General features: G+C 33.9%; 1 long non-coding RNA gene across 1 annotated transcript; it reads right to left on the reverse strand.

Annotated features, from left to right (window-relative positions):
* Positions 1-6,691: 6,691 nt before the first annotated feature.
* On the reverse strand, positions 6,692-8,379 carry LOC109795561 (uncharacterized). The gene is made up of 2 exons (XR_002239561.3): positions 8,050-8,379; positions 6,692-6,918 (listed from the first exon to the last, which is right to left on the reverse strand). It is a non-coding gene; the product is annotated as an uncharacterized LOC109795561 (long non-coding RNA).
* Between the last annotated feature and the right edge of the window lie 18,344 nt (positions 8,380-26,723).

Consider the following 26,723-nt stretch of genomic DNA (forward strand, 5'->3'; position numbering starts at 1 on the left):
ATTTAACCCATTTGTTGACTTTATGTGGGCTATGATAATTGCGATAGGTGTGGAAGGATCAACCTCAATAATTTCACAAATGGTTTGGGAAATCATTGGTGATCCAAACTTATTATGATCCTATGAAATTAGTGGAAAAATAACGTGTGCACTAGTACAAAAGAGATAATTTACGTCGATTATTTTAAGCTTTTTAAGTCAGAAAAAATTCTGACGTTAAAGCGGGAGATGTAAATTTACGTCGGTGTAAAATCAGTTGTAAATTTACGTTGGACATTGCTAAGATCCAACGTAAAAAAGTTGTAAACCAAGAAAAAACATAACCAGTGCAATCAGAACGGCCTGTACTGCAAGCAGAACGGGTCGTTCTGCTTGCAGTACAGGCCGTTCTACTTGCAGAACAGGCCGTTCTACTTGCAGAACAGGCCGTTCCAGCTGCAAAATCAAAATTTTCTACGCGAAACAAACTTACAAACTTAAGAATCAGGCGAGTTACATACCTTACCTGTAGATGCTCCATATCCTGAATAATCATAGTTGAAAGCATAGAACGAAATTGAAAGAAACTAATAAATAAACATAAAACTAAATATATAAAAAAGCAAGAAATTTTGGTGTTGGTGTGTTACTTCTCACGAAATCGAAACCGAAGAAGGAAAGTGAAGAGTGGCAGAAAACAAATTTGACCTAAGCAGTTGAGCTTTTTCTTTCTCTCACACCGTTTCACATGTCTCTTGTTTTCAAATACTGACACGCGCGGGAAGATTAATAGACTTTTTTACGTCTGACATAAAGGGGTCCGACGTAAAATATAAAATCTACGTCGGACATAAGATACGTCAGTTTTTGGTATGTCCGACGACAAAGACGTGACATAAAAGACTGATTTTCCACTAGTGGTGGGACCTTTCGAGCTTCACTATTTCCTAATATTGCTCTCTGGTGTGCAATATTGCTCAACATCGCCAGTCACACTCGCCATAAACACATTCCACGACAAGCCTAGCTTGGCTTGACAACTTCACCTTGTACGTGTAGTGATTGCCAATATGATATCTGATGATGAATTCTTGCACTTATTCTTTTATGATGAAGCGCTGGCTAACAAATAGTGTTTCAGGCGGATAAACTGTCGTTTCTCGATCTAGAACATGACTAAACTACAAATAATGTTCATTTATGTGAGTTGGCAAGTATAAAAAATGTTGAGGTGGGTTGTATGGTATGTATGGTTCGGATAGTGGAATGTTTGCAACTAGCTCAGCGTCTTGTTCATCATCCTACTTTTATGCAAGGATTTCATATTTATCCTCACTAAAAAAAATCAAAAACTTCAGTTGGGAAACCTACAACTACATGTTCTTCAATGTGAGGTTCATGGATTCGCTAGGATTCTAGTTGACTAAGGTTTATAAATGGACCAGTTAAAAGTTGGGTGTAAGACAGCATGTCATAATCAAAATTCATATCATGTGTTGGATTATGTAGGTTTATGGTTTCGTGGGTAGGGTAAGGTGAAGGTGAAGGTGAAAGTTATGGTGGTTAGGCTTCATTAGATGATGATGTACAAGTATCGAAGGTAACATATAGTTCTATAACTGATTGAAGTTCATTTGAATCGTGAATGTTGAAGATTGCCTCAACCTCCTCATCATCGTTCAACTCAACACATCAGTAATTGCTCACCCCTGCCCTAAGTCTAATTGGGTAGTGAAAATGTATGGTTTCCACCCTTTCATTTTCATGTCATCGAAGTTTTGTGTGGATTATTTTGTTCATCCTTTGTAGAGTTACTTCTTTCCTTAATTGAACCAATTTAGCTAGTGGTGAGGTGAAGGTGACACCTTCATTAGGATAATTGTTAATGGCACCATCAAATTGAATAATGACATATATTGAAGACATGTTTTGAAAATAATTAAGAAAGGTTGAAAGAGATTTTGAGAGTGAAGAAAAGGAACAAGTATAGAATGAGATTGCAAGTGTTTCTAAGTGAAGAAAAGGAAAAATGTTATGCCTATTTATAATGGTTTAGGGTTTGTTTGAAATTAAAACAAATTTGAAATCCGAGTCTTGGATTCCTTTCTTTATAATTATGGGGTCCACGTTCTGAGAGTGAAGGTGACCTCTTCGTCATGCCTTCTGACGTGCACACTATGCGAGCAAGCATTGATTCTATGTGGCGCCCATGCCCTATGAGTGAATGTGACCTCTCAATCATGTCTTCTAACATGCATGTTATGCGAGCATGCATTAATTCCATGTAGGGCCTATGCTTTGCATCTGAATGAGACCTTTTAGTCACGCCTTCTGATGTGCATGTTATGCGAGCAAGCATTAATTCTGTGTAAGGCCCACGCTTTGTATCTGAATGTGACCTCTTAGTCACGCCTTCTAATGTGCACGTTATGCAAGCAAGCATTGAATCCATGTGCCCACGCTTTGCATCTAAATGTAACCTCTCAATCATGCCTTCTCTTCTCCCAAGAGAGCATTGGATTCCTTCTCATGTGCAAGTGTTTCTCTAGGTGTGGGCTCAGTCATCCCTTCTCATTCACACATCCACCTTCTATAAATAACCATGCTCATTTTCTTTCAAACCTTGCATTCTCACTTGCATACTTCTTTGTTTTGTTTCTCACTTATAACCAACCAAAAATGTTGTTGTGGAAGCAAAACGAACACAAGTGTGCCTTCATTTGTGGAACGGTAAGTTTTACACAATATCGTTATTCAATATCTATACATAATGTACCTAATTTGTTAATCATTGTAGGAGATTGAAAATATTATTTCCTCTTACTGGCATTCAATGCCAGAACCCCACCCTCTAATTATTCCTATACTAGAGGAAATTGGTTTTTATAAGGTTGCAAGCCTAAGGCATCTTAAGGTGGATCACCCATTGGTAACAACTTTGGTCGAAAGGTGGAGACCTAAGACTCACACATCCCATTTTCCAACAGGGGAGTGCACCATAACCCTAGAGGATGTTGCATTTCAACTTGAGCTAAGAGTTGATGGATTACCAGTCATTGGCCCAATAATGTTTGACTAGGAAGAAGTGTGTTCCACATATCTCGACATCGTGCCAATCAAAGAAGAGTCACTAATTAGCTTTATGATCAAGCTAAAGTGGCTGAGAGACAATATGTTGGAATTACTATAAGAACCATTTGAAGAAAAACTTCACGCCCATTGTAGGGCATATACATTAGGTTTAATTGGAGGTGCTTTGATGCTTGACAAAATAGGCAATAAAGTACATCTTATATATTTATCTTTGTTAACTAATCTTAGAAGAACAAGACGATATAGCTAGAGATTTGCTTGTTTAGCTATGTTATATAGGGAAATGTGTAGAGCCATAAATGTTATGAGCAAAATAATGGGTGGTTGTGCACCACTGTTACAGTCCTGGGCATGGCATCGCATGCCATATACTACACCAATTTACAGAGTACCACCAACATACCCTTTGGTGTGCAAATGGAGCGGGGGTAGAGTACTCAACTTTCGAAATGGACCTCACAATGATGTTGTAGGGTGCATATCAATGTTTGATCACATTCAAGCTGATCAGGTAAATCTTCATAATATTTTAATTGTTTCTTACTTTCTTTCGTTTTACATATTATCATAAGTAACAAAGTTTAATTTACTTGTAGTTTTTATGGACTGCATATCAAGGCTTGCAAACATCAATATCTATGCAAACATATAGAGATGCCCAATTGTGGACTTCATGTACCCCCATCATTTGTTTTGCAATTGTTGAATGACACCAATCAGATAGAGTGAAATTACAGTTTGGTCTCTTCCATCCACCCAATAATTTGAATGACCTACACAAAATTGACATGAGGGGAAGATAGGATGAAAATTGGGTTACAAGACATGCTCAATGGATCATAGACGTGAGCATACATTAATAGGTCATCCAATGCATGACCCATTGTTTCTCACACGAGAATACATTGAATGGTACTTGGTCAATTCCATCTATTTTCCATCTGTGCCACGACTACTACAAGATCCAAGGACCTACCAACAGCGAAGGACTACCACCACATTTGAAACCGGTGCGACTTTCATGTCGTCATATGAAGAGACTCACCAACATGTTTCAATTTCTCCACACAATATGATGTCAAAAGCAAACATAATTGATAAAAGACATTTGTTTGCAACAACTTCAAAGGATTTCTTTACAAACTTATTTAGAGTTGATTTTACGACTTCATCTCCAACATACGTCTTACATGCAATCTCTTTACCAACCGAATTTTGCTAATGAACTTGGTAGTTCCTTAGTTGCATTCTAACATCCGGTCCTTGATGATGATCAAAATCCTCCAAAGCAACAATTACTACGACGAAACCCAAGATGTAACAGACGTCGCCCTCGTTGTGGAACTGAGGATCATTACGAAGATTAAACATTATGTAATTCACTTTATCTTCATGTAATATTATTATGAATTTTTTAATGCACTCTGTCTTTATCAATGTAATAATTAAGTTATTTTATTTAAACAATAACTAAGTTATTTTATTCAAATAATAATTAAGTTATTTTATTTAAATAATAATTATCATATTAATATTAAAGATTATTAACACACATTTAAATAAATATATAAACATAATATTATTTATTATTTTATATACAAATTTAATTTCATTGTAATAATAATTTTTTATTTTTAATATTTTTTAACGTTAAATTCTTATTGTAAGTAAAAACAAAATTTTTAGAAAAAAAATATAAAATCCCTGCTTAGAATTCGACTCTTCGATGAACGAATTTTGGTAAGATTACTCATCGGAGATGGAGGAAAGGCAGTTCAGAATTCGGCTCCTTAGAGATTGATTTCTGAGCTACTCAATAAATAGGTCTAGTTCTATAAATAAATAGAATTTATTTGGGTAATTTTTTTTAAAAAGTGTTATTTTCGTAAAAATTTCCTCATACTGCCACCAATTTTTTTCCTCATTTATCATGTCTTTATTCCTTAATTTTATGGCATGCTATTCATTGGAATTTGGCGTGTATGGGGATGACGGTACAACGACAAATCAAGAGCTACTTTTCTTTTTGTCCGGGTAACATAAAACAAAGAGTAATAATATATCTTCTGAAATTGCGAACTTCCAAATTATTTGTGATTAACATGTATAATTTTTAAAACTATTTATTTAGAGGTAATTTCTATTTTTACATACACAATTTTTAAATTACTTTATTTAAAAAATTTTAATAATAAAAAATGATATTAAAATTAAAATCTGAAATCTTAAAATTCAAAAGCTAAACACAACATAAATTAATTCAAAAAAATATGAATAATTATTAAACATCTATAAATAATATAAAAGTGAAGTTTTACCCACTAATAGAATATAAATTTAATTAAAAAGAAAGAAGTTTTTTAAATGATGAGAAGATCATTTAAAAAGAAATAAGTTTTTTAAATGATGAGAAGATCATTCGAAATAAGCATTCGGAAGATTAGCATTTTTCTAAAATAAATCATTGCACCTTTTCCGTAGAAAGATCGGTTGCGGCTGTATACGTAAGATAGAATGTGACAAAAATAGCAACATAAGAGAATTTGGAGCTGAAATAATAATAATAGTAGTAGGTTTTAGTATAGGTCTCAACTTTTAATTATTCAATTGTATTTTTTTGGAATTGTCTCCATACTTTTAATTTGTGTAGGCAAATTTAATGCTTTTTCTTTTATTTCTTTTAGGGTAAATTTGGTGTTTTCCTTGCTATAATAACACTAGAAATTAAAAACTAATTATGAGGCTTCTTCGTCCCACTTGGTTTATAGTAAATGTCGTTTTTGGGTCTTTGGGCCATCCCCGAATCAAAAAGAGAAAAACCAAAAGATAGTTATTATATATATTCGATTGTTTGGAATATTTAATTAACAAATAGAGTAAATGGAAACAATTATTTGAGATTTATGTTGTTTTTCTCTCCCCACGGTACCCAAAATATGAGAGAATGGAAGTGTATTACCTTTTTTGCCGTTTTATCCGTTTAAAAATTATATTTTTAATTAATTTTAGCTTTCTATTATAGGAAATAAATATCTTTATAAAAAATATTCTTTTAATTTTTCCTTTGTTTTTGAAAATATTTTTCATATTTCAAAGGAAATAAAAATCTACTCATTTTCCCATCTATTTGTATCTAACTACCATATTCTTATTTTTTTTCTTTTTCATCAATTTAACCTCAACTATTTGGATTCAGGGCTCTTCTATTTGCAGTTTTAGTTAGTATACTAAAATTTTTTCAAGAAAAATAAATAAATTTAAGGTAAAAAACTTTGAAAAACAATATGATTTTTTTCACAACTTGAAAAACAAATTTCACAAAACAAAAAGGAAAATATCATTGCAAGTATATTTATTTTAAAAGTCTATCTAAACATAACTTTAATCTCAAAACCATTCTATTTTGAGAATTACGACTAACAAATATTTATATATTTTTGTTGAATAATTCTATTGCTAAGGTAACGTAATTTGAACTCTCTTTTTTGCATGCCTGTGTCTCTATCAATCAATGGAAAGGGAGAAATTAGTGTAAATAAACATGAAAAAAAATCCACGTAATATAATAATAACACAACACAGAGAAACCCCTTAACTAATTAGGGTGGGTCACACAAGGAAACATCGAAATATAAAGTTTCTGAAATATCAAATCAAGTCTTGGTCCCACATAACTGAAATCCCACTCAAGAACGTACAATCAAACACACCATATATAATATGAAAGTCTTGAACAAAAAAACAAAAAGGCAAACCAAATCTGAAAGATAGTATGATGCACCGCCGTGAAGAACTTGAAATATATAGGAACATGAGCCCAATGAAGGACCACTGAGCTTAAATTTCCTGAATATATAATTAAATTAGGCATGCCACGTTAGAAATTCTCCAATAATCATACCAAAAACTTACCCAACTTGAGAGCAATTCACAGTAGGAAATGAACATATACTAGTTCAAAAAAAATTATATGGGTACGTACTAAGCTAAAGGATAATCTAAAGTGAATATAACATAATATTAAGAATAATTCAAAAGTCTCCTAATACTCATCATCTTATTTAATATTTTATTTGTAAGGCAATAGAACAATTTTTTTTTATCGATTAAACTTACGATAACAACAATAAAATTTGAGTTTAAGATTATGGGTAAACTATTACATGTAGTCGATATAGAGCCTTTGGAAGAAAACGTAAATGAACAAGATGCACGTTGATTAAGCATTGACAAACAAAAAGTCAATGAGCTAATTGAATAAAAAATGGTGGATCGTTAATGTTCAAAAGTTGGTCCGAATTATTGAAGAATTAATGCGATTGAGAATGAGCCGAGAGTCATTGGAAAAAGACAAAAGTGAGAGATGTTGGATAGAAAAAAAGTGATAGATGTCACGTTGAGTTGAGGGAAGAGAAAAGTAATGAATTATGAAGAAATAGCAGTCTCACTCATCCAATATCTACCAGAGACTAAATAACCTATAAATAAAAAAGTTTGCTTTCACCAGTTTACACATGGTTGAAGCCTTCAAGCAATATTTGAGTTATATAGTATAATGTTCAGGGCTACAAAATTAATTAATTGGCTTGAGGAGATCAAGAAATTATTTTTAATTAGATTTTAAAAAAATTAGGGGAGCTCCCCTTCACTCCAATGCGTGAATCTACATACTAAATTGAGGTGAATCATTGTTGCAACAAGAAAAATCGATGTCACAATTTTACCGTATATAGAAGGGGATGCAACAGTAGAAATTTTGACAAGGCGTGGTTAAACAAGTTAGGGGAATGAAATGATTGCTCGAGTTTAAGAAAAGAAAAAGGGACGGAATCTTGAGTTTGCAATTGTGTCCCTGATTTGATAGGCGTATAGTATAGGATTAGGAAGGAAAGGACACGATTTTCCTTTCAACTACGTGCGAATAACAGCAAACAGAAATCTCGTAAGAAGGAAAAGGAAAAAGAAAAAGAAAATCACCTTATGATGTTCTTCATTTCTTTTTCGTTGGAGGGTCTGATGAGTAGGAAAGGTCAGATTGAATGGTGAACGTATAGTTCTTCTTCACTGCCTTAGGCTTATCACCACTTTGTTTGGGTTTCTCTGTTGGTTTTTTGGGGGTTGAATAACTTAAACTTGCTTGAAGGTCGTTAGGCCCAGCCATTTGGAGAAAGAGGGGAATTAAATGGTGGGAGTCCAAGAAAACACCAGAGCAATTAGGGTTGGGTAAAATTCAAAACATGCCGCATTATCCAGGTTTTTTTATTTAATTATTGTAAAAAATTTGGTTCTCACAGAAAAATTGTTTCAACGCCAAACTTTTCCATCAACTGTCTTCAGTGGAGCCTCTTTCAAAGAATACATTTTATTTTAAAAACTTAAATTTGTACATGATTTTAATTTTAATTTTATATTTATTTTTTTAAAACCTATGGTTTATCAAATAAATTATATAATTGTGTAAATACTTTTTATGAAAGGCACCAAGAATTAATGTTGCATTTCATAAGGATTATTATATTTAGAATTAATTTTGTAAAGGTCTTTTATATAGTACAAATACTTATTTATTGTAAAAAAAAAAAATTAACTTCTATAATAATATAAAATATTTATATTGACAGTCCATGCCTATTAATATTTTAGGCAAGTACTATCTATTTTATTTAATTTAGTATACTCTTTTGAGTTTTCACACTTTTTTTTTATTGGTTGAAAATCATAAAATATGGTAAGTACTAGTCCTACACTCTATTTAAAGAATCTTTTTTGCAATATTATAATTTTTAAAGAATTTTATTTAATAAAAAAGTGTGTTACGATAGGTGTATTTACTTTCTCCTGTATCTCCTATCTCTCTCTCACACACACTCTCTCTCCCTCACTCTTTTTTCTTTTTACCTTACTTATTGTATTTATATTTATTTTCTTTCTTTACTTTTTCTCTATCTTCCACCTTTTCATTTGGCTAGTGTGACACCCTTACTACCCCAACACATATTTTATAATAATATAAATAAAACTAATGAATAAATTTTTCAACGTTGATAAAAATTGTTCACATAAAAACTTTATAACTGTTCTTCAATATCTAAAATAATTGAAAATAAAACTTGGAAAATAAAACTTAAGAGTTTACAAATTGTTTTCAAAATAATAAATACAATTCCAAATCCATATAAAAATTCATGTCCTAGAAATCCTCTGCCCTGATGTCACAATATCAGAACATACCCACAATTTAACTATTGACATTCTAGATGCCACTCATAGCTGAATCTTCTTCACCTAAAACATCCACAATTTGTACGATGAGAAAAGAAAACATCTATATTTAAAGCACACAAGGAAAATCCATAACATAATTTCATCATAACTCATTACTTAATGAAATATTCACAAGCATTTCTATATATCATAATTTTATCAATCATGCATCATCTTCACATCAGAATTCACAATCACACCAATCCATCACAAATCTTGCAATTAACATTATGTCAAGGTCACGCCACCCCTGTAGCATCTCTTGTCCAAGGTCGTGCCATCCTGACATAAGTGATACGTGCTAATTGCCTCACACATCCCACATTATGCCAAGGTCACCCCATCCCTGTAGCATCACTTATCCAAGGGTCGTGCCATCCCTGGTTATAAGTATGATGAACCACAATCACATTTTATTCATAATCAACACAAATCTTACAATTAACACTATGTCAAGGTCACGCCTATAATATCTCTTGCCCAAGGTCATGTCATCCTGACATAAGTGATACGTGTTAATTGCCTCACACATCCCACACTATGCCAAGGTCACGCCATTCCTGTAGCATCACTTTTCCAAGGGTCATGACATCCTTGGTCATAAGTGTGAGAAACCACAATCACATCATATTCACATTCAATACAACATCTCATTTCATTTTCCCCTGTACCCCGATAAGTAGTAGTTGAAACTATAGCAGGATCTGGTTGGTCTCCTCCTTTAGGTTCCCCTCGGTTTTCAGAGAGTGTAGAAGGAAAAAAAGTCAAAAGTGAAAAGTGTGTTAGTGTCAGAGCGTGCTATTTATAGGCATCAGGAGTGGCCGGAACAGCCCCGTTCTGGACTCATTCGTCATGTGTAAAATTTACATCCAGAACGGCCCGTTCTTAAACCAGAACGACCTGTTATGGGGTTGCATTTTAACCCATAACAACCATGTTTGGAACGACCAGTTCTTAAATCAAAACTGCCCGTTCCCAACTAGGGTTACAAGTCTTTTTGGTGATGTGGAAAGCCCCGTTCCAGTTGGGAATGACTCGTTCCCAACTAGGGTTTATAAGCCCTTTTAGTAATTTGGAACAACCCATTCCAGTTTGGAAACGACCCGTTCTGGGCTACTAAATCATCCTTATTGGGCTTTGGGCTTTCATTTAATTTCTTAAAATTGGGGTGTTACAACTAGACTCTAATGTGAAATATGCATTAACATTTTCATTATATAAAGACACAATAAAGCCAAAAAAAAATATTTTATAATGTTTACACTTTGAGTATGTTTAACAAAATATTGAAGGAGTTTATACTTTGACTAGCATGTAAGTTTACTTAATCAATATAAACTTGTTTCACATTAGTTTAGTAACTTATGACTTATTATATTCATAAGTTACTGGAAGTAGCTTTTAAAAATAAACTAACTTATGAACTTCTATTTTTTTGTATTTTTTATTTTATTTTTATTCTTATTAATTTATTTGAAATATCTTGTTACCTAAAAAATAATTAAATATATTTTTAATGTCATTTTATATTTATTACTCAATTGTACTAAACACTTCTAATTCATGTTAGCAGTAATAAAATAGTTTTATTTATTTATTTATTTTTGGTAATAGCAATAATTAGTTTTATTATTTTTCTTAATAGGAGTAATAATGCATGGTAAAGGAGTTGTCATTTATCCCTATAAAAGGATATTTTTGTAACTTTCTACATATAATAAAATACAATTTTATTTTCCCTTTTCTCTATTATGGCATTAAAGCAAGATTTTCACGCTTCTCTTCCACACAAACTTTAAAACAGTTCTTTTTCTTCTTGGTTTTTGGATCTATGTTTTCTTCTTTCTTGATCAATCACAAAATCCCAGCAGTCCATATTATTTGCATCCTTCAGAAAATCCAAGATTGGTTCTTGTAACATTACATATGAATGGAAAAAATTATCATACCTAGAGTCAGACCATGAAAAGAGCCTTGTTTTCCAAGAACAAGTTGTAGTTCGTCAAGGGATCCATACCAATTCCGAGTGAGAATGATCCGAATTTTGACACCTGGGAGAGATGCAATGTTATGGTGAGTTCATGGATCACTAGAACATTAAGTCCACAGATGGCACATATAATCATATACATAGATAATGCAAAGATCTCATGGGAAGACTTTAAAGAAATATTTTCTAATTAAAGGGATAATTTCATAATTGCATACCTTCTTGAAGAGATTCATTCAATTAAACAAGGTGTGTAACATTGTGTTGTGAGTTGTATGTTTATTTCAAATTTTGATATTTAATTAATTTATGTTGATGTGATGTTTTGGTATTTTAGAACTCTAAGGATTTAGAAATTCTCAAGAATCAGTACTTATTGAAAGTTGTTTTGTCTTGAGGTCAAAGTTGACCTAAAACGAGGGAAGGTATAAGGTTTTTTAAAAACTTGAAGTTCATAAGTTTATTTCTCGAAGTTTTAGAGTGATAGACTTTGGACCTAAATAAAATCTCTTTCTTTTAACTTCAGTAGAGTGATTAGATTCTTCCCCTAAGTTGCTTATGTGGTAGGTGGGTTGAGATTCAAAGTTGAGGAGTTGAATATCAATTGGATAGTCACTCTATGAAAGCTCAAGATTCTTAAAGTCAACAAGATATGGTTTCCCAACGAGATATGGTCCCCAACATCCACAAAGAGGGTGGACCACTTAGTAGGCTCTTGACTGCCTAACAACAAGCTCTAGAGGAGTTTTGCCGCCAAACAAGGAGCTCAAAAGAGCTTAGCCTACCCAATGATTGCTCTATTTCATGACTTTTGCACTTAATGTTTTATGTGATATATTGAGGTGATAAAATGAGCTATTATGAAGTTGTGTTGCATTATGTTGTTATGATTGATGAAACATGTTTTGGAAAGTGGAAAATATAGTATGTTAAGTTGTTTAAGTTGAATTGGAAATTATTATAAATGTTGTATGAGTTGTGTTAATAAGTTGAGAAGTTGTGTTGAGTTGAAATTCGTTGTGTTATGTGAGATGCATGTTATTGAATTATGTTGTGAACTTAGAACTAAACAAGAAAGTGTTATTTTTGAAAGTTGAAATATCTCACTATGTGGATATATGTTGTGGTGTTTCGAGAGTCCAATATTGAAAAATCCTTCTTGAGAAAGATAGTTCTTTAAGGGGAGTGTTGTGTATCTTCCAAGTCCTTAGTTGATACCATATAGGACAAGGTCAAACCATATTATTTTAGAGGTGAACATATTGAGTAAAGTATGAAGTTGAGAGGTAAAATTCTTGATTAATTGTTGGAAATGTTCGTAGTATTTGGAGGGTAGTTAATAGGTTAATTTCATAAAGGTTTAGTTGATGCATATTAATGTCATGATAGGTTCATACCCAAGTTGTTTTATCCTTGATAGTGGTACTGAGCTTTTCTAGTCTAAGTGACAAAATTCAAGAAATCAATGTCGTGTTGAAAATGGATTTAATATCCAATGTTGTGCTGTATGGCCTAAATATGAGAGGTTTGACCTTAAGGTGATACGTAGGAGTGTGTAAAAAAAATCAAATGAACCAGATTAAATTTAAAATCAAATTACATCATTTGATAAACACCATAACCAATTTGGAAAAAATATCAAACTACATTGTTACCATAAATGAATTTTATAAACCAAACTGTATTAGTAATAAGGTTTGATGCAAAGGTGCACCATTTTTTAGAGAATGAAATAAAACTAAATAAAAATAATTTACTTATGTCTCTCGTATCCCATAGTAAGTGATTTACAATATGACATAAAATGTTTGAGTATTGCAGTTATTGTGTTTTTGTGTTGCTTTTTTTATGTCTTTAGACTATTAAAGTAACTTTTAGTTATCAAATGATGTTTCAAAATTTATTTTTTATGTGACAATTATAGTTCTTTAATGCTTTTGACTTGACCTCTAGAAGTTTCTTCAATTACTATTACTCTTTGTTATATATTTACTTTCTATTGTATCTCTTATCTCTTTTCTTTTTCTTTTCTTTCTTTTTATCTTATCGCATATATCATCAGTTTCTTTCTTTACTTTTTCTCTATCTCCTACCATTTCACTTGGTTAGACTCTAATGTGAAATATACACTAACATTTTTGTTAAATAAAGGAACAATAAAGTCAAAGAGTATTTTATAATGTTTACACTTTAAGTGTGTTTAGCAATGAAGGAGTTTATAAGCTACTTTGAATAACATGTAAGTTTGCTTAATCAATATTATTAAATCGAAAGATGATTCCCTAAACTCAAAATTTTAATGCTAATAAATAAAGTATTTTTATATAGAAGAAATGTCTGAAAAAAAAATGTTTTTAAAATATATCTTTGAAAGACTTATCAGATAAAGTGTAAGATGCAAATTACTTGTAAGTCATTGTTAATTAAATAAAACATACAATCTATCTCATATATATTAAATATTTATCATTTTTAAAAAAACTTGATCACTTATTAACAAGGTAATTAACGTCAACTAATGTTTGAACTAATTAGAATGAAAAAAAATGCAAATTTAAATATTTTTTTTTGTTAATATAAAAACTAAGCTTTTGTGTCGTGTAAAAAATATATATGACATAGTTTACATTTTTTGTTAATATATTAAAAAATATTATAAATAAATTAAAGAAAGAAAAGGTTTTAGAGTCTTTCCACGACTTAAAAATAAATTTCAGAAAACTTAATTATTATATTATAAAATTAAGTTTTTTAAAATCTATCCAAATAAACTTGTATTCTTAAAAAAAAATAAAAAAAATTAAAATCACATTCTGAGAATTTTGTCAGCGTTAACGATAAAATAAAACTTCCATTTTCTTTTTGGTTGTATCTGCAAATGGGAATGTCCAAAAACCACGAAGTGCTCGTGGGTCGTACTGTGGAGGGAAAAGTCAAAAGTGAGAATAGGGGAAAAGGCCATAAATAAATAAATATATTATTATTATTATTATTATTATTATAATAAATAAATAAATAAAAATTCATGCAAGAAATTCCATATCATAACAGGGAAGTAAGCTTCCCAAACGATCAAAGAGTGGCTCACCTAATTCTCAATCCTTTTTATTAACAAAATCTCCTTCACTTGCGAAGCTGCCAATTGACATTTGGCAAAGTAACCTTTTGGAGAATATACTTTTCTTTCAACTTTTCATTTCTTATTCAATCTTTTCAATTACAAATTGTCGCATTCTTTTACGGGTTGGCTAAACTTTCATAATCAAATTATTATAAACAAACACAAAGTCAGTTATTTCATGGATTAGGAAATGAATTGGAAAACTCTTTAATTAGTCCTCAATTTGACAGCTTTCACGGTATGATGATTTTCCAAGATATGATATTCAATTGTTTGATATACGACAAATTCTGTGTGGGCAATAAAAGAAAGGAAATGAGATTTTTGCACTAACATAGATGGATACCTATATTAATTTTTACATCATCAATTATTAAACAATTATATCACAAAAGCTATTATTAAATCAGGAGAACATTAGATCAGTTTTATTTACGAAATTTATATTAATTTGTTCTTTTATCTCTCCATTACATCACACAAATTTAATCACACACGTCTCTTTATATAATTTTATATGGTAAATATAAAATTTTATCGCTTTTTAAAGCTTTGTGTAATAACAATAAGTAAAGGAAACAAATCTGATTGTCTTTGGCTTTATGGTCGCAAAGAAAAATGGAAACAATAAAAGAAATAGTAATAATAACAATGACCCTTCCCTTATTCTTCTCCTCCACTCCACCACAATGAATACTACTGGAATAGTAATCAATAACAAAAGGAAACTTGGAATGAGGAGAGAAAAAGAAAAAAATAAATTAAAATAGAAGAAGTTAAATTTTAATAATATTATTATAAATGGTGTATAAAAATAATATTATTATAGATAAAAGAAAAATGTTAATAATAATTATAATGTAGGTTTTTATATTGGATTATGTTTATTATTTAATTAAGAAAAATAAAATAGATATTTGACATTAGATTAGTTATTTTAACCAAGAGCCCCGAGTAGATTAGGAAGTTTATGTATGGGATCACTTTATACTTATGTTTTTCAAGCACTTGCTCTAAACTAAAAAAACGTACAAGGAAAACCTCAAGGCTAAAGAAGGAAGTCACCTGGAGATTCCTTGCTGACATCGAACTTCTATCGAGGTAAAGAAGAATAAGTTTTCTTACTCATGAGTGGTGGACAATTGTTAGGTATCGAGATTAATCTCCTAATTCCATTGCTTGCTTCTATGTTGTTCTAAAGGGAACCTTGAGAACCTCCTTGAATATCGTGTCATAGTAGATAATTATTTGTATGAATTCTATTGTTGAAAGTTGAAAGTTGAAGGTTTCCATTTCACAATAAGTGATTTGGTTAAGTTGAAAGTTGTTTTGTGTGCTTAGATTGATTTATGTTGTTTATGTGTGTAAGTTGGCATAATAGATAAGTTGTAAATATGTAGTATGAGTTATATTATGAGATGAAAATGTTGTGTGTTATTATTAATGATAAAATGTTGAATAATGATGATTGTCGTAGTATGATGAAAAAACATAGTTGTGAGTTGTATGTTGAACCCTAGTTGTGTAGATGTGTAGAAATGGTATCTAAGTTGTTGAGATGACTATGATGTTTAAGTTGTGAGTTGAATGAGATAATGAGATGATAACTATTGTTGTGTTGTGATGATGAGTTGTTGATTATTAGGACTAGGGGGATGTTTTCGAAGTTGCTCATCTTATTGTGCGGGTTGAGATAGTTGTGGTGCTCTAAGAGCCCAATTTGTTGAAAAACCCTCCTTGAGAAGTTGTCCCTTGGAGTGGATGAGGTGTTCTTCTCCTCTAGGACTTAGTTGGTCCCGTGTGTGGGCAAGGTCGAGGCACACGTGTATAAAGCGACCATGGTATAGGGGTCAGGTCGAGCTATACCGATTACGAGCGGTCAATTCAAGTAAAGTATGAAGTTGTGAACTTAGTTCCTAATCGAGTATTGAAGGGTTGTAGTATTTGTAGGATAGTCAGTAGGCTAATCCCACAGGTGTCTTAGTTAAGCTAACTAATGTTGTGGTAGGCTTAAACCCAACTATCCTATCCTGACATAGTACTATATTTCCTTGTTTAAGTGGCAAAGTATGAGAAATCGTTATCGTGTTATGAATTTTTATCCAAATTTGTTGTTTACCTAGCAAGCCCAAAAGGGTTCTATGTTGTCAGTTTGGTAGGACCTAGCCACTTAGACTGCTCACTCTATGTTGTAGGAGATCTCCGAGTTGAAATGCGTGACAACGCATATGTGTTGATAAGTTGATATTGTGATGATAATGAGTTGTATGTGTTGATGTGTTGTAAAAGTTGTGTTGAGATGTGTGTGTTGTTTATGTGTGGTGTGTTGTATGTTTAACTAATTGATGATGATAATGATGTTAAGTTGCCAATGTTGTAAGTTGTTTTCCTATATATGTGTTGTTCATTTTCACTAGCTTACCCTTGCATGTTTCCATGTGATTTGGACTATAATGATCATACGATGTATGGGAGCAAGGCAAGGATAGACTGGTGTTAGCTGATGGAGGTCACTTGATGGCAGGAGTTGGAGAGTTATATTTTGTTGACTACTCCTAGTGGTAGAGTTTATTTTGTAAACTGCTGTATATATTATGGCATGTTAGGCCACCTTTGGTGCATAGTAATTTTCAACAAATCATATTCACTATGTACATGCAATAATTTTCAACAAGTCAAACAAAAAAAAAATAGAGTCAAGAAAAGAATATGATACCAAATGGGAGGCTTAAACTTGTTATCGCGTCGAATCTTCAAAGATGAGGATATATTAGGTGCTTTTTGGCTACCTTTCACACTACACAAATGCCTCACAGATCTCAAGAAATACAAAGAGAGAAGAAGAGAGAGAAATTTCGAGCTATAAGGAGTTCTCAATGAAAAAAAAAATTCCCTTTTTTCGCCGTCCCGAGAACAATGCCTGAGTCTATTATTTATAGATATCAGACCTGACCAGAATGGCTTGTTCTGGATTCGGAACAACCTATTCTAGATCATCCACTAATGAGCTAAATATGAAACTGGAACAGCCCGTTCTAAAATCGGAACGACCCGTTCTAAAATCGAAACGGCCCGTTCCAGATTAAAATTTTAGGTCTTTTTTGTAACCTGAAACGACCCGTTTTAAAGGCAGAACGACCCGTTCTCAATTAGGGTTTGATGGAGGACCATCCTTGGTACTTCATGTGAGACCCATTAGATGGTTCTTGGCTAGGAGAATGGAGAGATACCATGTATGGATCCATCTCCTAGGCCCAATTTGAGTAGTATAGAATTTTATTACTTTATTCCAATTTTACCCTTGTACTTTGGGGTATTTTAGTCATAGAATTTATTTTACTTGTATTTCCAATTTTACCCTTGTATTTTGGGGTATCTTAGTCATAGGATTTATTTTCTTTTGTATTTCCCATTTTTCCCTTGTATTATGTGGTGTTTTAGATGATTAGGGTTTTAATTTTGGGCTAGGGTTTAACATTAGGAGGTGACACATTTTTTGGTGTTCTTGGACCTATTTTTGGTGTTAGAAAGGCTTAGGCCCAAGTGGAGGGAAAAGGTTGCATGGTCTTATCATGCACCTAGATATAGCCAATCTAAACCTAAAGATTCCATCCTTGGCCACCAAGTTGCATCTAGGGTTAATTTGTATTTCATTTGGAGTGCATTTGCCTTGTGAATTTCAACCATGCATGCTCCAAATGCAACCCTAGATGCCTCCCACTCCTATAAATACCCAATGCACCACACCTTGTAAATACTTTGGATTATATGATATTGAGTGAGCATTTTTGCCTCAACATCTCTTCCTTAGTCACTAGGTTACCTTTGGCTAACCTTCTCCTATCTCCACCATTGGAGAGTGAGAAACCTAGAGTGGCCTCCACTTACCTTTGGAGTGAGCCAACCTTTGAGCACCCAAAACACTTCCGCCACCCTTCATCATTTCACCTCTACTTTCACGTCCAAAACAACCCCACCTTAAACACCCCCAATCTTTTCCCTTTGGTGAACCTAGATCAAGGGCAAGGTGACCCTCTTCAAGAAGCCATTGTCAACCATGGAAGGGAGGTCTCCATCAAGTGGTATTAGAGCCAAGGTTCATCAAGGGTAACCTCTAGCTTTGTGTCTTCCATTCGGTCTTTGTCTTTCTTTGTGTGTGGCCGAATGCTTTGTGGTTCATATTTTGTATCTTGTGAACCCTCCTTGAACATCTTTAGGTTTCCTTGATTAGGTGATATCCATGTGTTCCATTTTTAGGTTGAATCTCATATTAACATGATAAACATGCTTATTTATTTTTGAATCTTTTAAGTTTTGTCAAGTCTTGTTTCCTATATTTTGTCAACAAAAAAACTCCATGTATGTATGCCAAACACTTTGCATGAATAAAAAAAATACCATGATGCATAACATAAGTGGGCGTGACGTATAGAAGCTTTCTAGGAGTTATTCATGCATGCTATCTAGTCCTAGCATGTTCCTTGTATTTTTTTGAGTTTCCATGTGTAAAATGCTTCCTTGCACATGCATTTAAATTGCTGCCCACTTTTCCCTTGCATTTCCACTTGTGATGGTCTATATTTGATGATTGATAACCCTAAAAGAATCTAAGAGGTGTGCTGAAAAATTGTGCAAAACAACTTGTACTAGATAGTACAAATCCATTTCCACTAAAAAGATACCCTAAACACCTCTAAGAAACCGCCACTTGTCCTCCTCTCCTTGTCCTAAATTTTGACCTAAATCTTCTCCACCCACAAGTGCAAAACCTAAACAACAAATGGGCTGAACATTAAAGAAAAGAAATTGAACCCAAGGAATATAAAAAAAAAAAAAAAAAGTGACGTGAAAATAGAAACAAAAAAAAAGGATAAAAAAAAAATTTTGGACCAAAAAGGACTTGTTGCTAGACTTATGGACTTGGACCATTACCTTTGCTTTTGGAGTTGGACTTGTGACATTTTGAACCTATTTTGAGACCTTAAAAGTGGCTGGACCGAATCTCATAAAAGACTTAAATCAAGTGGGCTAAAACACTAATCCATTCTAGTGCCATTCTAGGAATACTCTTTTGTGTGCTTCCTTTTTAATTGTGTCTTAATTTTTAGTTTTTCTTTTCTTTGGCCTCTTTTGTTTTGTCTCAATCTACTCTCTCTGAGTTTAGCCTTTCCTAATTGTGCATTTTCAGTTTTTATTTCTTGGACTCTTGCTCTTTGGGTTGGTTTCATTTTGAATGTAGGTGAAGAACCTATCTAGCAAACTAGAAAACCTTTGGTGGATTTGAGTGGAGGAGTGAACCGAATCCAAACCTAGTCTTTGGAGGGATTTACACCACACAAAAGGAGTGTTAAAAACTTGGAGAGGACTAACAAAGTTTGCTCATTGTGAAGGAACCCAAGTGGAGGAGTTGAAAACCTAAAAATTTTGTCTTTTCAATTTTTTCTTGATTCCTTTTGGGCCACTTGTATTTGGGCCTTCTTTCTTTATTTTGGTTTGTAATTGGTCATTTTTAAACCTCTTCATTTTAGTTTAGTTTCGTGTAGCTGAAGGTGATTTGAAAACCTTCACCTAGGACCTCGACTAGTATATGTTTTAAGTGCTTTCCTTTTGCATGTTTTAAAGACTTTGGTAGTATAATTGTTTAGGGTTTTATCTTTGTCTCCAATTCCGTTAGAAGGCTTGCTTTTGCCTACTAGGGGGAATGTGAACACACACACTTTATTGTTGTGCCAAATTGTTTTTTGAGAAAAGTGGAAAAGGCTTAGTGATTATTACTTGATAAGGCTTGGTTATTAAGTGATTCCTAGTAGTCCAACTCCCTTTGATAGTTCACTTTGTACACTTAGGCCTTTTCCTACCTATCTTGCACCTTGAAAAACATTTGTGAAAACCTTTTTATCACTCACTCTTTATGAAAACCCTTTTCCAAACCTTTTTAAAAACAACTTTGTGAAAACCTTTTTGGATCAAAGATGAGTGATCATTCTAGTGTCTATGGTCATAATTCATGTAGTACTAGGTCTAGTGTTAGGGATGAACTTAGGAAACTAAAAGAGTACCTAAGAAAAATGGAAGAGGAAAATATAAAAAAAAGAGGAAGAGTTGAGAAGAAAAGAAAAATAATTTGAAAACAATAATGAGGAGATAAAAAGGTTGCTTGCTAGGCTAGTTGTGGGAGGAGAGGCTAGTGGTTCAAAACCAAAAGTCACTTCTCCTAAATCCTCAAAAGGAAAGGGACATATGATACATTCAAGTGTTCATGAGGAGGAAGGGCATCATACCCAACCTCCAAGTGATATCTTCTATAGTAGTCATCACAATGATGATTACTATCAAAGACCCCCAAGGTAACATAGACATAGGGAGTCTTCCAATAGGGAACCCAACATCACTCTTCCCCCATTTCATGGCAAAGATAATGTTGAAAATTATTTAGATTGGGAAATGAAAGTGGAACAATTTTTCTCTTGCCATGAAGTGAGTGAAGAAAGAAAGGTTTATTTGGCAACCCTTAGCTTCCAAGGGCATGCCATGTATTGGTGGACCTCCTTAAAAAAAGATAGAAGAATAAACCATGAGCCTCCAATCCAATATTGGAATGAGCTCTGTAGTGCCTTAAGAAGGAGGCATATTCCTCCATACTATGACTGAGAGCTTATGGATAAGCTTCAAAGATTGAAACAAGGGTCCTCTAGTATGGAAGAATATAGGCAATTTATGGAGTTGCTAATGATGAGGGCTGGGATTAGGGAGGAAGAGAGGACCACAATCTCTAGATTTCAAAGTGGTCTAAACCTTGAGATAAGAGACAAAGTTGAACTTTTGCCATATAGAGATTTGAATGAACTTGTTCAACTTTGCTCAAGAGTGGAGCATCAACTTACAAGAAAACCTTTTCGAAAAGACTCCACTCCCTCTTATTCCAAGAGTTTTAAGAAGGAGGGCCACTCTTCCCTACCTTATCCCAAAGAAGAAAAAGAAGAAGAAAAAGAAAAAGAAAAAGAAAAAGAAAAATCATCTTTTAAAGCACCTTCCAAAGAGTCTAAGTCAAGTGAAATCAAGTGTTTCAAGTGTCTTGGAAGAGGACATATTGCTTCCCAATGTCCTACAAAGAAAACTATGGTTTTAAAAGCCCAAGACAACTATAGTAGCCTTGATGAAGCTACTTCTTCTTCCTCTAGTAGTGAAGAAGAAGCCATAGATTCCGAGGAAGAAATCTTACCTTGTGAAGGAGACCTATTGTTGGTTAGAAGGCTCCTTAACAATCAATCTAGTGAAATTGACCAATCACAAAGAGAGAACTTGTTTCAAACAAAATGCAAGGTCTTAGAAAGTACTTGTTCTCTTATTGTCGATAGTGGGTCTATTTCTAATTGTTGTAGTACTAGATCTGTTGATAAGCTAGCCTTAACTACAAAACCTCATCCTAAACCTTACAAAATGCAATGGATCAATGAGGAAAGAGGTGTTGTAGTTAACCAACAAGCAAGCATACCAACCTCTATTGGAAAATATAAAGAAGAAGTTTTGTGTGACATAGTGCCATTAGAGGTTAGTCATGTCTTTCTTGGGAGGCCATGGCAATTTGACAAGCAAACAATCCATGATGGCCTCACCAATAAAATAAGTTTCCAACACTTAGGAAAGAAATTTGTGTGGTGTCCTCTATCACCTTCTCAAGTGAATGAGGACCAACTCAAATTAAAAGCTAAGAAAGATGAGGAGGAGAAAAGCAAAAACAAAAACAAAAAGAAAAGAAAAAAAGAATTTTTCCTTTGAAGAAAAAGGGCTAGGTTCAAGAGAACCTTAACCTTTGTGCCATCCTCATTCTTTTGGTACCAAAAAAAGATGGCAATAGAGGATGTGCACCAATTTAGAAAGCCATCAATAAAGTCTAGGCACCCAATCCCTAAGATAAACGATTTGATGAATGAATTACATAGGGTCACCATGGTTGCCTTTTGGCTTCCTCAATGACCCTAACACTTTCATTCAACAAATTGTGTACTTAAGGATTGCATAACTAAGTTTTAGTATTATACTTCCCTAATTGTGGTTTCACATCTTTTTGAAGGATCAATGAAATGGAAGAGCTTAAAAATTTGAGGTCAAATCCTTCTCAAAAAGGAGGGGATGATGGAGGACCATCCTTGGTACTTCATGTGAGACCCATCACATGGTTCATGGCTAAGAGAATGGAGAGATACCATGTATGGATCCATCTCCTAGGCCCAATTTGAGTAGTATAGAGTTTTATTGCTTTATTCCAATTTTACCCTTGTACTTTGGGGTATTTTAGTCATAGAATTTATTTTACTTGTATTTCCAATTTTACCCTTGTATTTTGGGGTATCTTAGTCATAGGATTTATTTTCTTTTGTATTTCCCATTTTGCCCTTGTATTATGAGGTGCTCTAGATGATTAGGATTTTAATTTTGGGCTAGGGTTTAACATTAGGAGGTGACGCATTTTTTGGTGTTCTTAGACCTATTTTTGGTGTTAGAAAGGCTTAGGCCCAAGTGGAGGGCAAAGGTTGCATGGTTTTATCATGCACCTAGATGTAGCCTAACTAAACCCAAAGATTCCATCCTTGGCCACCAAGTTGCATCTAGGGTTAATTTGGGTTTCATTTGGTGTGCATTTGCCTTGTGAATTTCGGCCATGCATGCTCCAAATGCAACCCTAGATGCCTCTCACTCCTATAAATACCCAATGCACCACACCTTGTAAATATTTTGGATTATATGATATTGAGTGAGCATTTTTGCCTCAACATCTCTTCCTTAGTCACTAGGTTACCTTTGGCTAACCTTCTCCTATCTCCACCATTGGAGAGTGAGAAACCTAGAGTGGCCTCCACCTACCTTTGGAGTGAGCCAACCTTTGAGCACCCAAAACACTTCCGCCACCCTTCACCATTTCACCTCTACTTTCACGTCCAAAACAACCCCACCTTAAACACCCCCAATCTTTTCCCTTTGGTGAACCTAGATCAAGGGCAAGGTGACCCTCTTCAAGAAGCCATTGTCAACCATGGAAGGGAGGTCTCCATCAGGGTTTTAGGTCTTTTTAGTGACCAGGAATGGCCCGTTCCAATTTAGAAACAACCCATTTTGACTTTAGAACGACCCGTTCCGATTTTGGAGCAGCTCGTTCTAGGCTCCTAAAACTGACTCGTTTGGGCTTCAAGCTTCTTCATTGCTTTTGTGGGTTCGGATAAAATTGGTTATTCACAGTTTCCCCTTTTTATTTATTTCTTATTAAATAATCTAAATAAGGTAATTTAGATCATTTGTGATAAGGAATGAATAAAGATGTGAATTAATTTTATCCATCTACCTAAAACATAGCTCTTGATGTTGATGTTGGTACTAGAAAGATTCAATGCTTTTGCTTGAATAGTAAAATGCTAGAATGTTGTGTTGGGGTGGTCAAATGCTTGTGCTAGATCGACCGAATGCTTGTGCTTGACCGGCTGAATTCTTACGCTGGAATGGTCGAATGCTTGTGCTAGATCGACCGAATGGTAATTTTGAATGCTTGTACTGGAGTGGTTGAATGCTTGTGTTGGATCGACCGAATGCTAATGTTGAATGCTTGTACTAGAGTAGTTGAATGTTTGTGCTGGATCGACCGAATGCTAATGTTGAATGCTTATGCGGGAGTGGTCAAATGCTTGTGCTAGATTGACCGAATGCTAATGTTGAATGCTTGTGCTTGATGGACTGAATGCTTATGTTGGAGTGGTCAAATGCTTGTGCTGGATCGACCAAATGCTTGTGCTTGATTGGTTGAATGCTTAGGCTGGAGTGGTTGAATGCTTGTTTGGAGCGACCGAATGCTTGTGCTTGATCGGTTGAATGCTTAGGCTGGAGTGGTCGAATGCTTGTGGTGGAAACTTATGCTGGAGTGGTCGAATGTTGGTGCTGGATCGACCGAATGCTTGTGCTTGATGGACTGAATGCTAATGCTGGAGTGGTCGAATGCTTGTGCTGGATCGACCGAATGCTGATGCTAAATGCTTGTGTTGAAGTAGTTGAATGCTTGTGCTGGATTGACCAAATGCTGGTGCCAATTCAATCAAATGATAGTGTTGGATTGATTGAATGCTTATGCTAGATCAACAGAATAATGGTGCAAGATCGATCTAATGTTGATATTGGATAAACCAAATGCTTGTACTGAGTTAGTCGATGGGTCGCGCCAAGTAGATACTAGGCTTATACAAAAGAAAAATGTAACTTGTGCCAGGTAAGTACTGGACTTAAATAAAAAGTCATATGTGAAGCAGATGCTTAGCCTAAAAATTCTACTTCATAAGTTTTAGGGAGCAAGAGATGCAAATGAAATGTGATGCAATGGTGATATAATGTAAAGTGTTATGAGACACAACTTTCAAGACTCAAAATTTTGTTTCTTTTCCTTTCCCTTTTTGCTTTTGCTCTTTTTTTTGGTCAGAAATTCCTCATCGTGACACACAGCCAAGGATCATGGATGAGTGAGGCTTTTAGACACTTTTGACTCGAAAGATAGTTGGTTATTCCTTTGGGTTACCCTTAAGCTGTTTCAAACATTTATGAGTTGAAACAACATTATCTTGTTGGTTGCGCTTTATCAAGAAATTATCAAGCATACTGTGGCTTTTAAAACTCATAAAAATAATTTGTAATGTCTTGAATTTTCCTTTTTTAGATGTAACATGCATTTCCTTTCAATATATTATCATAAAATGCAAAGAGAATTGGCAACAATGGGAATAGGATAGTCTTATTCAAGAAAGTAAAAATGTGTTTACAAAGAAAGTCATTGTATGACAAGAATAAAAAATATATACAACGATAGCAATAGGAGGTAGCTATTATATGAGGGACACTTTTCAGCTGAACAATGCGAGTACTACACTTCAACAATCTTGACTGCTTGCCAATAAGTCTGAAAGGACAATTCAATGTATCTTTGCCCTAGTTTGTTTTGCTCTGCCATGTTTGGCCCCAATTGTTACCTTAGAAATTGGCATGATGCTTATTTGCTAGATTTCTTTTTCGAGTTTTCAACCTAGCATGTCGCTCTGAATTTTCTTAGATCGCCTTTTCAAGTTTTCAATCTAACCAGCTCTTGTTTTAGTGTTTTTTTTTGTACCCTAATTTTTGCATAGATTTCTCTTTCAAGTTTTCAACCTAGCGGGTCGCTCTAACTTTTGCCTAGATCGCCCTTTCAGGTTTTCAATCTAGCGAGCGTTTTTATTTTTATTTTTATACTTTTTTTTAGGCATAATATTTTTTTACTGCATCAGAATTTACAGGATGTAAGAGATCTTTACCATCCATATTTGTGAAGATCAAGGCTCCCCCAGAGAAAACCTTTTTAACTACAAGAGGTCCTTCATAATTTAGTGCCCATTTACCAAGACGATCTTTCTGAACTTGTAGAATTTTCTTAAGCACTAAGTCTCCTTCTCGAAACTCTCTTGGGTGTACTTTCTTTTCAAACACCTTCTTCAATCTTTTTTTGGTATAATTGGCCATGACCAATTGCGTTCAACCTTTTCTCCTCAATGAGATTTAGTTGATCTAAACGGGTTTGGACCCATTCTGCTTCTTCTAATTTGGCTTCCATCAATACTTTTAAAGATGGAATTTCAACCTCAATTGGGAGGACTGCTTCCATTTCATAAACTATGGAAAATGGGGTTACCCTAGTTGAGGTTCGAACTGAGGTATGATATCCATGTAAAGCAAATGGAAGCATCTCATGCCAATCTTTTTATGTCACCACCATTTTCTGAATGATCTTCTTGATGTTCTTATTTGCTGCTTCAACTGCCCCATTCATCTTTGGGTGGTATGGGGAAGAGTTATGGTGTTGAACTTTGAAGTCAACACATTACTCTATCATCATCTTGTTGTTCAAGTTGGTTCCATTATCAGTAATGATTCTAATTGGCATACCGTAACGACAAATTAATTCCCTTTAGATGAACTTTACAACCACATTTCGAGTAGGGATGGCAAATATACCCGTACCCGCGGGTAATACCCGAACCCGTCCCGATTTTGACGGGGAATACCCGGTTTGACCGGGTATGGGTACGGGTACGGGTAAAACCCGATATATTAAATCGGGTACGGGTACGAGTATGTACTTACCCGCCCCGTACCCGTACCCGTACCCGTCCCTGTTCTCATTTTTAATTTAATATTCACTTTCAATTTAATTATATTAAAAATTTTTAATATTTTTTTATGTGTGATTATTTATTATAATATGAGATAAAG

This window comes from Cajanus cajan, chromosome 1 (genome assembly GCF_000230855.2).
Source record: "Cajanus cajan strain Asha chromosome 1, NIPB_CcT2T_4, whole genome shotgun sequence".
NCBI classification, from domain to species: domain Eukaryota; kingdom Viridiplantae; phylum Streptophyta; class Magnoliopsida; order Fabales; family Fabaceae; genus Cajanus; species Cajanus cajan.